At 40.1% G+C, this 12043-nt stretch overlaps 1 protein-coding gene across 1 annotated transcript in view; it reads left to right on the top strand.

Annotated features, from left to right (window-relative positions):
* PGBD5 (piggyBac transposable element derived 5) overlaps positions 1-12043 on the top strand; it is a 169448-nt gene that overhangs the window by 153321 nt on the left and 4084 nt on the right. The window lies entirely within an intron of this gene.

The raw sequence follows: 12043 nt of genomic DNA, 5'->3' as shown, positions 1-12043 counted from the left end.
GCCTCAGTGGCTATCGAAGTAAAGGAACCAGAAGAACAAAGAATTGGGACTAGAAAATAAAGGAGTATTACTCCCCCATGCCAGGGACAAGAAGACTGATGTGGGAAGAGAACAAAGCTCACAGATTGGTTTTCAACATGCTCAGATTCATGTGTGTTTGAGAGTTGGTGCTGAGGTGCACATAGACTTAATAGAGCAGTAATTCATCCTGGCAAAGGCCTGTATGTGTCCACATGGTTGATTATGAGTCATAAAATCCCTAACTCAAGAATCTCATTAAACACTAAAAAATGACCATGAAACAGCTCCATGACTAATTTCCAGCAGGAACCAAGATGAAAGAGTTACAGTATTCTCAGATGCAGACAAGTCATTACTGCGAATATACCAAATGTGCTGCTGGCCAGCCCACCATTTTGTGACATTCCTGATGTGGGTTAAGTCTACATAGCACTAAAACAGGAAAAGAGGAAGGGTGTAAGCATTTATTAAATGCCTACCTACTATGTGTCAGGCACTGTGCCAAGGGCTTTACAAATTTTATCTCATTTGATCTTCACAATGATCCTAAGAGGAAGGTGCTATTATGATCCCCATTGTACAGTTGAGGAATCTGAGGCAGACAGAGGTTAAGTGACTTGCCCAGGGTCACACAGCTATGAAGTATCTAACTAAGGCTGGATTTGAACTCAGGTCTTCTTGACTCCAGGCCCAGTGCTCTATCCAATGCACTGTGCCTCTTGACAAAAACAACTAGATGATTTGTGCTAAAAATTAACCAACTTAACAGGAATAAAAATGGCCGTGTAAGCTTTGTAGACTGTAGACAAAACAATCCACTGTTTCAGTGTTTCGTCCTTCATCCCATTTGGGGTTTGTGATGTGCTCTGAGTACACAGAGGCAGGAGTGTTGGGCTTGTATTCAGAAAGACTCCTAATCACTGGTGATACTTCCTATCATTGTGATTCTCCTTTGCACATCAAGCTATTCCCTAGGACTTATCTACAAAGTTGGTACACTGGAAGGAGATGAGGCTCTGGAATAAGAGGGCCTGAGTTCAAATCCTGCATCTGATGTATGTTTCTTATAGGACTCTGAAAAAGTCATTTCAACTCCCTGGGCCCCACTTTCCTCCTTTGCAAAAGGAGGGTTGACTAGATGCCACTTGTGGTCCTCCCCCGCCTAAGATCTATGACCCTGAAGAAATCAGTGATGGTGATCTTCTCTGATGGATCAACTCACAAATGCTTTGAGTATCGGGTGAAGGGAATTCTGCATTGGGTTCCCTTCCCTTTGGGTAGCCAAAGATTATAACCCAAGTCGTGTACAAGTGAACAGGTCAAAATGGTTTTTTGCAAAGGAGGGAAGACATTTAAAAGGGCCAGGAAAGAGAGAAGACTATCTCCTGACAAGCCCTGATTAAAAAAAAAAAATCTAAAGGAAAACTCTAGAAATAGAAACTGCATCAGAGAAGCCACATGATCCAAGTGTACCAAATGAAGACGAAAAAAGGAACTCACTGTTGCTATGAACACCAAGGAAGGAAATGAGTCCTCAGAGACAAAGCAGGAACCCAGAGAGATTTAAAAATAAATAAATGGGGCAGGATCAGGTGAGGACAGTTGTTAACTTGAGACTTAAAGGAAGAAAAAGCTGTGCTGGAATTCCTAAGTTCACAATATTTGTAGTGGTGGACAGCTTTGTGAGGTCACATGATGAAAATGCTTCCCCAGATTAAGAAGGTCAAAGAAGTAGAAACATTAGTTCTTTTTTTTTTTTTTTGAGGCAATTGGGATTTAGTAATTTGCCCAGGGTTACATAGCTAGTAAGTGTCTGATACCAGATTTGAACTCAGGTCCTCCTGACTCCAGAGTCACTGCTCTATCCACTAAACCTTACCTAGCTTTTCCTAAGAAGCATTAGTTCTTATGAAAAGATAGAGTATTATATCAGGAAGAACCTTAGAAGTTGTCCAGACCATCATTAATAACATATAATATATTGTGTGCACATAATATATTATATATAATATAATAATAATAATAATAATAATATATAGCATACTTTAAGATTTTCTGAGTGTTTTATAAATACAGTACAAATTTATAAATACTGAACCCCAGAGCAACCCTGGGAGATAGTTACTATTGTTATCCGCATTACACAGCTGACGAAAATGAGGCTGAATGAAGTCAAGTGCGTTGCCCAGGGTCATATAACTAGTGTCTGTATAATCCATAAAACTATATCTATATAACTAGTTAAGGTTCAAAGTCAGATTTTCCTTACTCCAAGTCTGGCACTACAATAATTAATAATTATATTTATAGCGTGTTTATTATGTGCAAGGCACTGTATTAAATGCTTTTCAAATATTATCTCATTTGATCCTCATGAGAACTCTGCAAATGAGATGTTATGATTTTTCCCCATTTTACAGATGAGGGATCTAAGGCAGAGGTGAAGTGACTTCCCAAGGGTCAGAGGTCAGATTTGAACTTCTAGCCCAGCACTTTATCTACCCTGCCACTTAGATGCCACGCAAGATGAGGGAAATTGTTCATTAGAATGCAAAAATTGCTGAATTTGGATTTGAAGGTTGTTGTTATTCAGTTGTGCCTGACTTTTTGTGACCCTATGAACCATAGCATGCCAGGATTGGACATGGGGTTTTCTTGGCAAAGATGCTAGAGTGGTTTCCATTTCCTCCTCCAGTGGCTTAAGGCAAACAGAGGTTAAATGAGTGGCCCAGGGACTCGCAACTACTGAGAGTTTGAGGCAAAATTTTAACTCAGGTCTTCCTGACCAGGACCAGCCTCTATCCTCTGAGCCACCTAGCTGTGGATTCAAATCCTAGTTTTCCCACTTAGGGCCTTTGTGACCTGAGCAAGTCTCTTTACCAAGTTAGGCTTCCAATTCATGATCTTGACATCCCACTCAGGCTTCTGGAAAGGCAACAAAACCAACAGAGACAAAAGATTTATACTTACCTTCAACTCTCAGTAATCTTCCTCAGCAAATTCTCAGTAGCAGATTTTAAATCTCAGACTGTTCTGCCCCTTGGGTCTCTGACCTCTGACTAATGCCCACACTGCTTCTGGGTGAGCTTGCCCCAGCAAAACTGAAAGTTTATTTTCAGGGGTAGCTGGGTAGCACAATGGATTAAATGCCAATCCTGGAGTCTGAAAGATCTGAGTTCAAAAACAACTTCACATACTTAGTAGCTGTGTGACCTTGGACAAGTCATTTCACCTGTTTGCCTCAGTTTCCTCATCTGTAAAATGGAGATAATGACAACACCTATCTACCATGGTTATTGTAAGGATCAAATGAGATAATATTTGTAAAGCATTTAGCACAGCATCGGGCACATAGTAAGCACTATATAAATGTTAGCTATGATTATTATTGTTTTAATATTAGCCCAAGCTAAATAGAATTGGTTAGGTAAATTTGAAGAACATGGCCACACCCACAACCCTCCTACACACACAGCTGCATAAACAATGAAAAAAATTCAAATTGCAATAAATTTAAAAGCTACACATAATTAATAAAGTAAATTATATACATAATAATATATATATAATATATAATATTATATAATAACATAAATAAATTGGCTCTGACCATTTAAGGAGCCGAGCTGCCACTTGAGAAGTGATTCTGGGTGGCATAGGGAAAGGAAACCCCCACAGTGTTGCTGAGCATCTGAAGGCTTTCTGAAAGATTTTTTGCTGCTGAATCTCACGACACCCCTCTCAAGAGCAAAATCTTTTTTGCTTTGCTTCTAGTTCCCATTTTGAGGCCAGTACTCCCCCATCAAAGCCTCGGTACATTTAAGCTTCACAGATTTATAAAGCTAATGAGAATGCAAAGCATTTCTCTATGAAACTGCCAGAGAGCCATTCAGAAGTGCATGGCATCCAGTGGTAAAGATTTAGGCCAAGTAACCAGAGCAGGGAGTTGGGAGACAAATGGGTCCTGAGATCATTCACACACATGTACACACACATGTGCACACACACACACCCCAGAAAATTCCAGTGTTCTCATCACATCCAAAATCAAATGTAAAATCTTATATCCTTAATAACCTGCCACCCCCACACCCATCCAGTCTTCTTACACTTCTATCACTTTACATGCTATCCAGTAACACTGGCTTCCTTGCTGTTCCTTAAACAAGATTCCATCTCCTGACTCCAGGTTCCATCTTCAGACTCTGGAGGGAATGACATATTTCCTAATGTTGTTCAGTCATTTTTGAGTCATGTCAGATTCTTCATGACCACATCTGGGGTTGTCTTGGCAAAGATAGTGGAGTGGTTTGCCATTTCCTTCTCCAGCTCATTTTGTAGATGAGGAAACTGAGACAAACAGGGTTAAGTGACTTGCCCAGGGTCACATAGCTAGTAAGTGTCTGAGGCTGCATTTGAACTCAGGAAAATAAGTCTTCCTGACTTCAGGCCTGGCACACTATCCCCTATGCCATTTATCTCCTATTTAGAGTATATTTATGTATCTAGAAACTCTATGTCACCAGACCTGGCATTCAGGGACCTTTTCTACCTATTCATTATTACAGAAGCTTTCCTAGAAGATAGAGAAAAATCCTCTCCCTACTTAGGTTTTCTTTCCCATCTGACTGACATGCTGTCCCAGGGCACTTTCAATGTCATGAATTCCCACAGGCTCTGACCAGAAGCATCCTGAAAGTTGTGTTATGTTTTCCTTGTACCTGCATCGATTATCCCAGAGTATCAGGCGGGGACCCAAGTGACCTTGGCCACACCCCAGTAAAGCCTTGGCAGACAGGCTAAACTAGGTTGAGGGTAACCAATGGGCCACAAGCCCATCGGTGCGTTAGGGGACATTTACCCCAAGCTTGTGAAGACTTCCCTCAGCAGAATGGGTGGATGAGAACACATCATTGCCAAGGCCATGAAGACAGCCGAAGCAGGTGTTGTGGAGCACTTAAAGCTTGGTCAGACATCAAAGATGCCAAGGTGATCCACCATCTGGAGCATCAACAGTCATCCCGACTTTTGTCTTGTCACTGGACTTCAGTGACTCTGGAAGAAAGAACGAGGCTGACAACTTTGTGCGACTCTGCTTCACTCAAATCCGATTCACACACGAGTTATGGCATCACTCCATGCTGTCATTGATCCTCTTCAAAAACAAAGGACAAGGGGCGGCCAGGTAGCACAGAGAGTAAGAGCACCAGCTCCATTGTCAGGATGACCTGGAGATCTAATCCGGACTCAGACACTTAGCACCCACCCAGAAACACCTGGCCGTGTAACCTTGAGCAAGTTACTTAACCCCAATTGCTTAGGGGAGGCCAGGTGGCTCAGCGAGTAAGAGCACTGGCTCCAGTGTCGGGATGACCTGGAGATAGAATCCTGGGCTCAGATACTTAGCACCACACCCAGAAATAACTGGCCGTGTAACCTTGAGCAAGTTACTTAACCCCAATTGCTTAAAAAAAAACAAAGGATAAACAGCAACCCCAAAGGACATTTGAGTAGGAGACACACAGAACTTCACACCCCAAGGGGATGTAGGGATGCAGAACCTGGCCTGATGGGCCATTGAAGGGTACAGAACATAATTTTGGTAGAGCTGGCCTCTGTAAAGCCGGTGCCAAGCTTAATTAACTTCCATTTCATTAGCCCTAGGAGTCTCAGTAACAAGTCAGTCCCTTCCAGGAGGTAAAGGACACTTGAGAAAGGAAAATTTATACCTAAACTCTTCTTTGGGCCTGCATTCTCATTCTTATTCTGACCATGTACACATAAGGACAGCTAAAGGTGGCTCAGTGGATAAAGAAGGAATTAGGAAGGTCTGAGTTCAGTTCTAGCCTCAGACACTTACCATCTGTGTGACCCTCTCAAGTCACTTAAAGCTGTTTGCCTTAGTTTCCTCATATGTAAAATGAGCTGGAGAAGGAAATGGCAAACCACTGTAGCATTTTTTCCACAAAAAAAAACCCCAAATGGGCTCATAAAGAGTCAGACATGACTGAACAACAACAAAATTTTCGAGCACAACATTGTGACAAGCTCAATAAACTCAACAAATATTCATTGACCCAGAAAGATACAAAGACCCTAATTTTAAAATCTCTGCCCTCCAGGAGCTTGCAAGCCAACTAGAGGGATGCAATATGCTGAGAGATAAGTAAATATAAAGTATTTTGAGGAAGAGAGAGCAGCAGCAATTGAAAGGATCACAAAGGAATTGACATAGGAACTGGCAGGAGTCAGCTGAAGATTCTCAAGAGGCAGAAGTGAGGGAGAAAGCATCATAGGCCTGGGAGACAGCCTGGTAAAATGCAGAGATGAGAGGCAGGGTGCTGAGTATGGGGAGCAGGGAGCAGGCCAGTCTGATAGAAGGCAGTGTGTGTCTGGTAATAATATGAGACATTATAAAAGACCTTTAACAAACAGCTATGAAGACGAATAAAAATATTTCCGTTTTCTGGCTTCTTACTATGTGATTTTAAAAAAATAGAATTTCTTTGATAATCAACATGTAGCCCTAAAATAGTCCTAAGCCCATGTCCAATCAAAAATGAAAACTCATATCTGTACAAAAATATTTGTGGCAGCTCTTTTTGTGGTGGCTATGAATTGGAAATCAAAAGGATGCCCATCATTTGGGGAATGGCTAAATAATCTGTGGTATATGATGGAATGTTATTGTGCTATAAGAAATAACAAGCAGAATGATTCCAGAAAAACCTGGAAAGACTTACATAAACTGTGAAGTGAGCAGATGCATAGGTAAGTGAAAAGAACCAGGAGAACTTGTGCATAGCAACACAATATTGTTCAGTGAAGAACTGTGAATGACTTAGCTGTTCTCAGCAATACAATGATCCAAGACAATCCCAAAGGCCTAATGATAATACTGGCTACCTCCAGAGAAAGAAGTGATATTGATTGAATACGGACTGAAGCATGCTTTTCATTTCTTTTTTTCTCTTATTTGAGGCTTCCTGTACAAAATGACTAATATGGAAATGTTGCGCATATATAACCTATATCTGATTGCTTACAATCTCAGGGAGAGGAGAGGGAAGGGAAGGAGGGATAGAATTTGGAACTCAAAACTTTAAATAAAAATATAAAAAGTAAAGGTCAAATTAAAATTTAAAAAATTAGGGCAATTAATTAGATTAAAATTTAGGTCAGTTAGGTCAAAAAATTAAAGATCAATGGGTAGATGTATGTAAATCCTAAATCATATTTTGGCATAAAAGCTTTTGTGTTTAGTTTAATGTCTCTTTGTATCGATAGCATGATCTCTGGAGCTGATATGGGCTTCTTTGATACAGTGGAAGTATTTGTTGTTGTTCATTTGTTTCAGTTGCGTCTGACTCTTTGTGACCCCATTTAGGATTTTCTTGGCAGAGAGGCTGGAATGGTTTGCCATTTTCTTCTCCAGCTCATTATACAGATGAGAGAACCAAGGCCAGCAGGGTTAAGTAATTTGCCTAGGGTCATACAGCTAGTAAGTGTCTGAAGCTGGATTCAAACCCAGGGAGATGAGTCTTCCTGACTTCAGGCCCAGCATTCCATCCACTGCCCTACCTAGCTTCCCACAGTGGAAATATAGCATAAAAAAACTCTGTGGAACAGCAAAGTGATTGAAGTTGATCAGTGTCTTTTTTTGTTTGTTTTTACATCTATTTGTAAGGTTTTGCCATTTTGTGTGTGTGAGTGGCATAGTGGAAAGATCACTAACTTTAGGGCCCAAAGACTTGGGTTTAAGCTTTGACCTGTGATATTTACTAACTTTTGGCATATCACAACCTCTCTCAGACTGTTTCCCCATCTGTAAAACTGAAATAATAACCCTCACACAAGAAACAGAAGTTCTTAACATCTTTTATGTCATAGACCCTCTTAGCATTCTGGTGAAGCCTATGGATCCTTTCTCAGAATAACATCTTTTAAATGCATAAAATAAAATACATAGGATTCCTAAGGAGATCAAAGGTTAGTGAAAATAAGGATTTTTTTCTTATCCAAATTCATGTACCCTCTGCAATCTATGGACCTCTTGGAGGTCTGCAAGGCCCAGGTTAAGAACCTCTGCTTTAAGACTATAAGATGCAAAAAGTTTCTGATCTACATTGATGGAGAAAGTTACCTCATTGAGAGTTTCTTACATTAATGAAATCACAGGCATAAAGGAGACAGAGACAGACAGACAGGCAGACAGACACACATACACACACACACACAGCCTAAACCCTTGAACTACCTACCTCATAGAATTGTAAAAAACAATATACTTTTAAAAAGCTTAAGATGTATATAAATTTGAGCTATTAATAATTTTTCAATAACTAAATAAGTATCCATATCCATGAATTAGAATGTATGTGTTCATTTGTGTTGTGATGGATGTTTATGATTTGTTGTGGGGAAAAGGGTTTAATTGGGATTGAGGAAAGAAAAGTACAAGGAAGTTTATTCTAGTTTATCTAATTATGTGGGAATATCCAAAATCTTTCTATGAAGGAATGAAAAAAAAATCACAAGCCCAGTTGGAAGAACAGTGAAATAAAAAGTACAAATAACTCCTCTTTACTGCATGGAAATCTACTTTGCTCTAGCTCTGCTACCTCCTCAAGCTATCATCCCATACCTCTCCTGCCTTTCATTGCTAAATTGCTATAAAGAGCTATCTGCTGTCATTGCCTTCACTGCTTTAGCATGTACCCAAATTTCAATCCCCTTGCGGTCTGGTTTCTGACCTTACTGCTATCCTGAAAGTGTTTTTTCCTGTGCTATCAGTATCTCTTAGCTGCTAAATTCAATGTGCTTTTCTTAGTCCTTTTCTCACTTGACCTCCCTGCCATTTTTGATAGATACCATTGCACATTCTCCTTTTATTTCCATGGTATTGCATTCTCCTGAGTTTCCTCCTATGAGGAGGACATCACTTCTGATCCTGTGGGTCTAATCACTTCTACCCAGTGTCCTTTGCTGGGTCATCATCCATCTACCACCAGTGAATGTAGATATGCCCCAGTGATTCCATCCTAGACCCTCATCTCTTTTACAGTCTCTTAGCAATCTCATCACCTCTCACAGGTTTACTTATTAGGTCCACACAGCTGACTTCCAAGTGTCTATTTAGTCCCAGATCCCAGAATTCCCTTACTCATTGCCAACTGCTTTCTGGACATCTCTACCTGGATGTCCTATCAGCCTCTCAAAAGCAACATGTCCAAAGTTGAATTCAATTCAACATCTTCCTAACCCCTAATTTTGTCAGTTCTCCCCTCTTCCAACATTCCTCCTTTTTGGAGGGCATTATCATCTTCACATTAATCTTGATTATCCTCAGCTTGCCTCCCTCTCTTACTTTTGTTGTTGTTGAGTTGTTTCAGTCATATCCAACTCTTTGTGACTCCATTTATAGTTTTCTTGGCAAAGATACTGATGTGGTTTGCCATTTCCTTCTTCAGCTTATTTTACACAGCACGAAATTGTGAGCAGGGTCACACAGCTAGTGTCAGAGGGTGGATTTGAACTCAGGTCTTCCTCACTCCAGGCTTGGGATGCCTTCCTCCCATATCTAATAAGTTGTTAAGTTTTATTGATTTTTTCTCCATCTCTTGAATCCATCCCCTTCTCCATATAACCTCTACCCAATATCAGGTCCTCATCATCTCTCACTTATATCTCTTAATCTGTGTCTCTGACTCTAGTTTGGGGATTCTCAGACTGCTCTTGTGAGCCTGGTAAAGCCTTTGGAATTTTTTCTCAGAATAATGTTTTTAAATGCACAAAATAAAATACATAGGGTTGCAAAAGAAACCAATTTATTTAAGTACAGTTATCAAAATATTTTTAAAACAAGTTAACAGTCTCCAGGTTAAAAACTCCTACTTTAGTCTTTCCCCTCTCTAACCCGTTTTTTTAATTTTAATTTTTTTTTAAAGCAATCGGGGTTAAGTAACTTGCTCAAGGTTATACGGCCAGTTATTTCTGGGTGTGGTGCTGAGTATCTGAGCCCAGATTTGATCCAGGTCATCCCGACACTGGAGCCGGTGCTCTTACTCGCTAAGCCACCTGGCCGCCCGTAAGCAATTGGGGTTAAGTAACTTGCTCAAGGTTACACGGCCAGGTGTTTCTGGGTGGGTGCTAAGTGTCTGAGCCCAGGATTTGATCTCCAGGTCTTCTCAACACTGGAGCCTGTGCTCTTACTCTCTGTGCTACCTGGCCTCCCCTCTAACCCATTTTTGTCACAATAATCTCCCTAAGGCATAGATTTGAACATATCACTCCCCTCCTAAATTAGCTCCAGTGGCTCCCACTTCCTAAGACAATAGTATCCAACCTTTTCAAGTGAAGGAAGCCCTTTTTAGTGTCCAACATTTCATGGTCCTTTACATAAAACTAGCAATTTGTTTATTTTTTAAAATATTTTTATTTTATTATGTTTAACAGTTATCAATGGTATACACACTTTTTTCTTTTTCCCCAATTTATTTATTTATTTTTAGATGTATGGAAAAGCATTTCTGTAGCATAGTATAAAAAATAGATGATTGCACATGAAACTGCAAATCTATTATGTACAACTTGCTATTCCTTTTAAATATATAATAAAATTATCATTAGCAATTTATTTCTATTGAGAAACTATATCATAGCAAAAAGCTACTATCCTTGTTTTGATGCTTTTAGATGAATTTTTATTTATCCTAATAGCATCTATGTACATTTGAAAAAGGGTAATAAGTATATGTATATATAAAACATTTATATAAACTAAAGGAGGAATTGGATTTTGGTTTTTTTTATAATATAAATTATTAGATTTCTTGTAATTGCTTGTTGACCCCCATCCCCGGGGCATCTCAGATTCATAGATTAGAAATGACTGTAGGATAAGGGCTGAGACTGTATACACACAGTGTGAGACTCAAGGCCCTTCATGATCTGGATTTCCAGCATCATTCCACATTGCTACTCTTTATGAATTCTAGAGTGTAGCCATATTGGACTGCTAAGATGTTCCCCAAACTTGACGTTGCAGCTCCTGTGGCTGTATACTCACAAGAATTCTTTCATATTCTGAATGCAGTCTTCTCTTCATCTCAGCTTTTCAGAATTCTCATCTTCAAGGCTCAGCTCAGCATTTCCATGAAACTTTGTAATTCCCAGTTATTAGTAAACCCTAATACCCCCTCAACTTATTAGTGCCCTTCTCCTCCTTAAATTATCTTGTATTACGCTTAGCTGTGTCTATGTTGTGTACCATTCTTCATCTCTCCACCCCATCCCCACTCCCACGGTAAGAGTATATGTGCTTTGAGGACAGGTACTGTTGTATTTGTATTCCCTAAGCCTTGCCCAGTGCCTTGCTCATTGTAAGTGCTTAATAAATGCTTGTTAGATTAAGTCGAAGCCTGTAAGGTTGGAGGAGGAGGCAAATGGAGGAAGACATCAGTAATTCTGTTTTACTTTTGCAAGTGCTATTAGCATTGGATTTCCACCTCTAAGAGGGTGGTGCTACCTTTGTTGCTTCTCCATTACCTAGCCCTTAGGCATTGAATGGGTTTTGCCCCAGACAAACTGAGACCTGGGAAAGACCTTACTTTAGAAAGGCCAAGGTCACCCACTGCATCCTGGTCCATCACCAGTTGTGACTTACGTCTTGACTCTGGACTCCAGTGACTCTAGAGGAGAAAGTGAGACACAGCTCTGTTTCAATTAAATCCAATTCACACACAAGTCAAGACATGACCCTGGTAATATCATTGGGCCTCTTCAATATGAAGAACCAATAATAACAACATTTCCTGAATTCCATATGTGACTTGAAATATTTCGAGTATCTACATGTGATGCATGGGGAAAGGATGAGGGGAGGAGCCCTTCTTATTGCTGTAATTAGGTCAGAGTGCTGGATGGGAGGGGAGGGATGGAATTGAGATGAGGAAGAATTCCTCTGTGTGTGTACACACACACACACACACACACACACACACACACACACACACACACACAC

Source organism: Petaurus breviceps, unplaced genomic scaffold, assembly GCF_028583685.1.
Source record: "Petaurus breviceps papuanus isolate PSGF00001 unplaced genomic scaffold, PetGlider_PUasm1.0 90650, whole genome shotgun sequence".
Taxonomy (NCBI): domain Eukaryota; kingdom Metazoa; phylum Chordata; class Mammalia; order Diprotodontia; family Petauridae; genus Petaurus; species Petaurus breviceps.
Note: the sequence above shows the minus strand (reverse complement) of the source record. Positions and strands in the feature narration are given on the sequence as shown.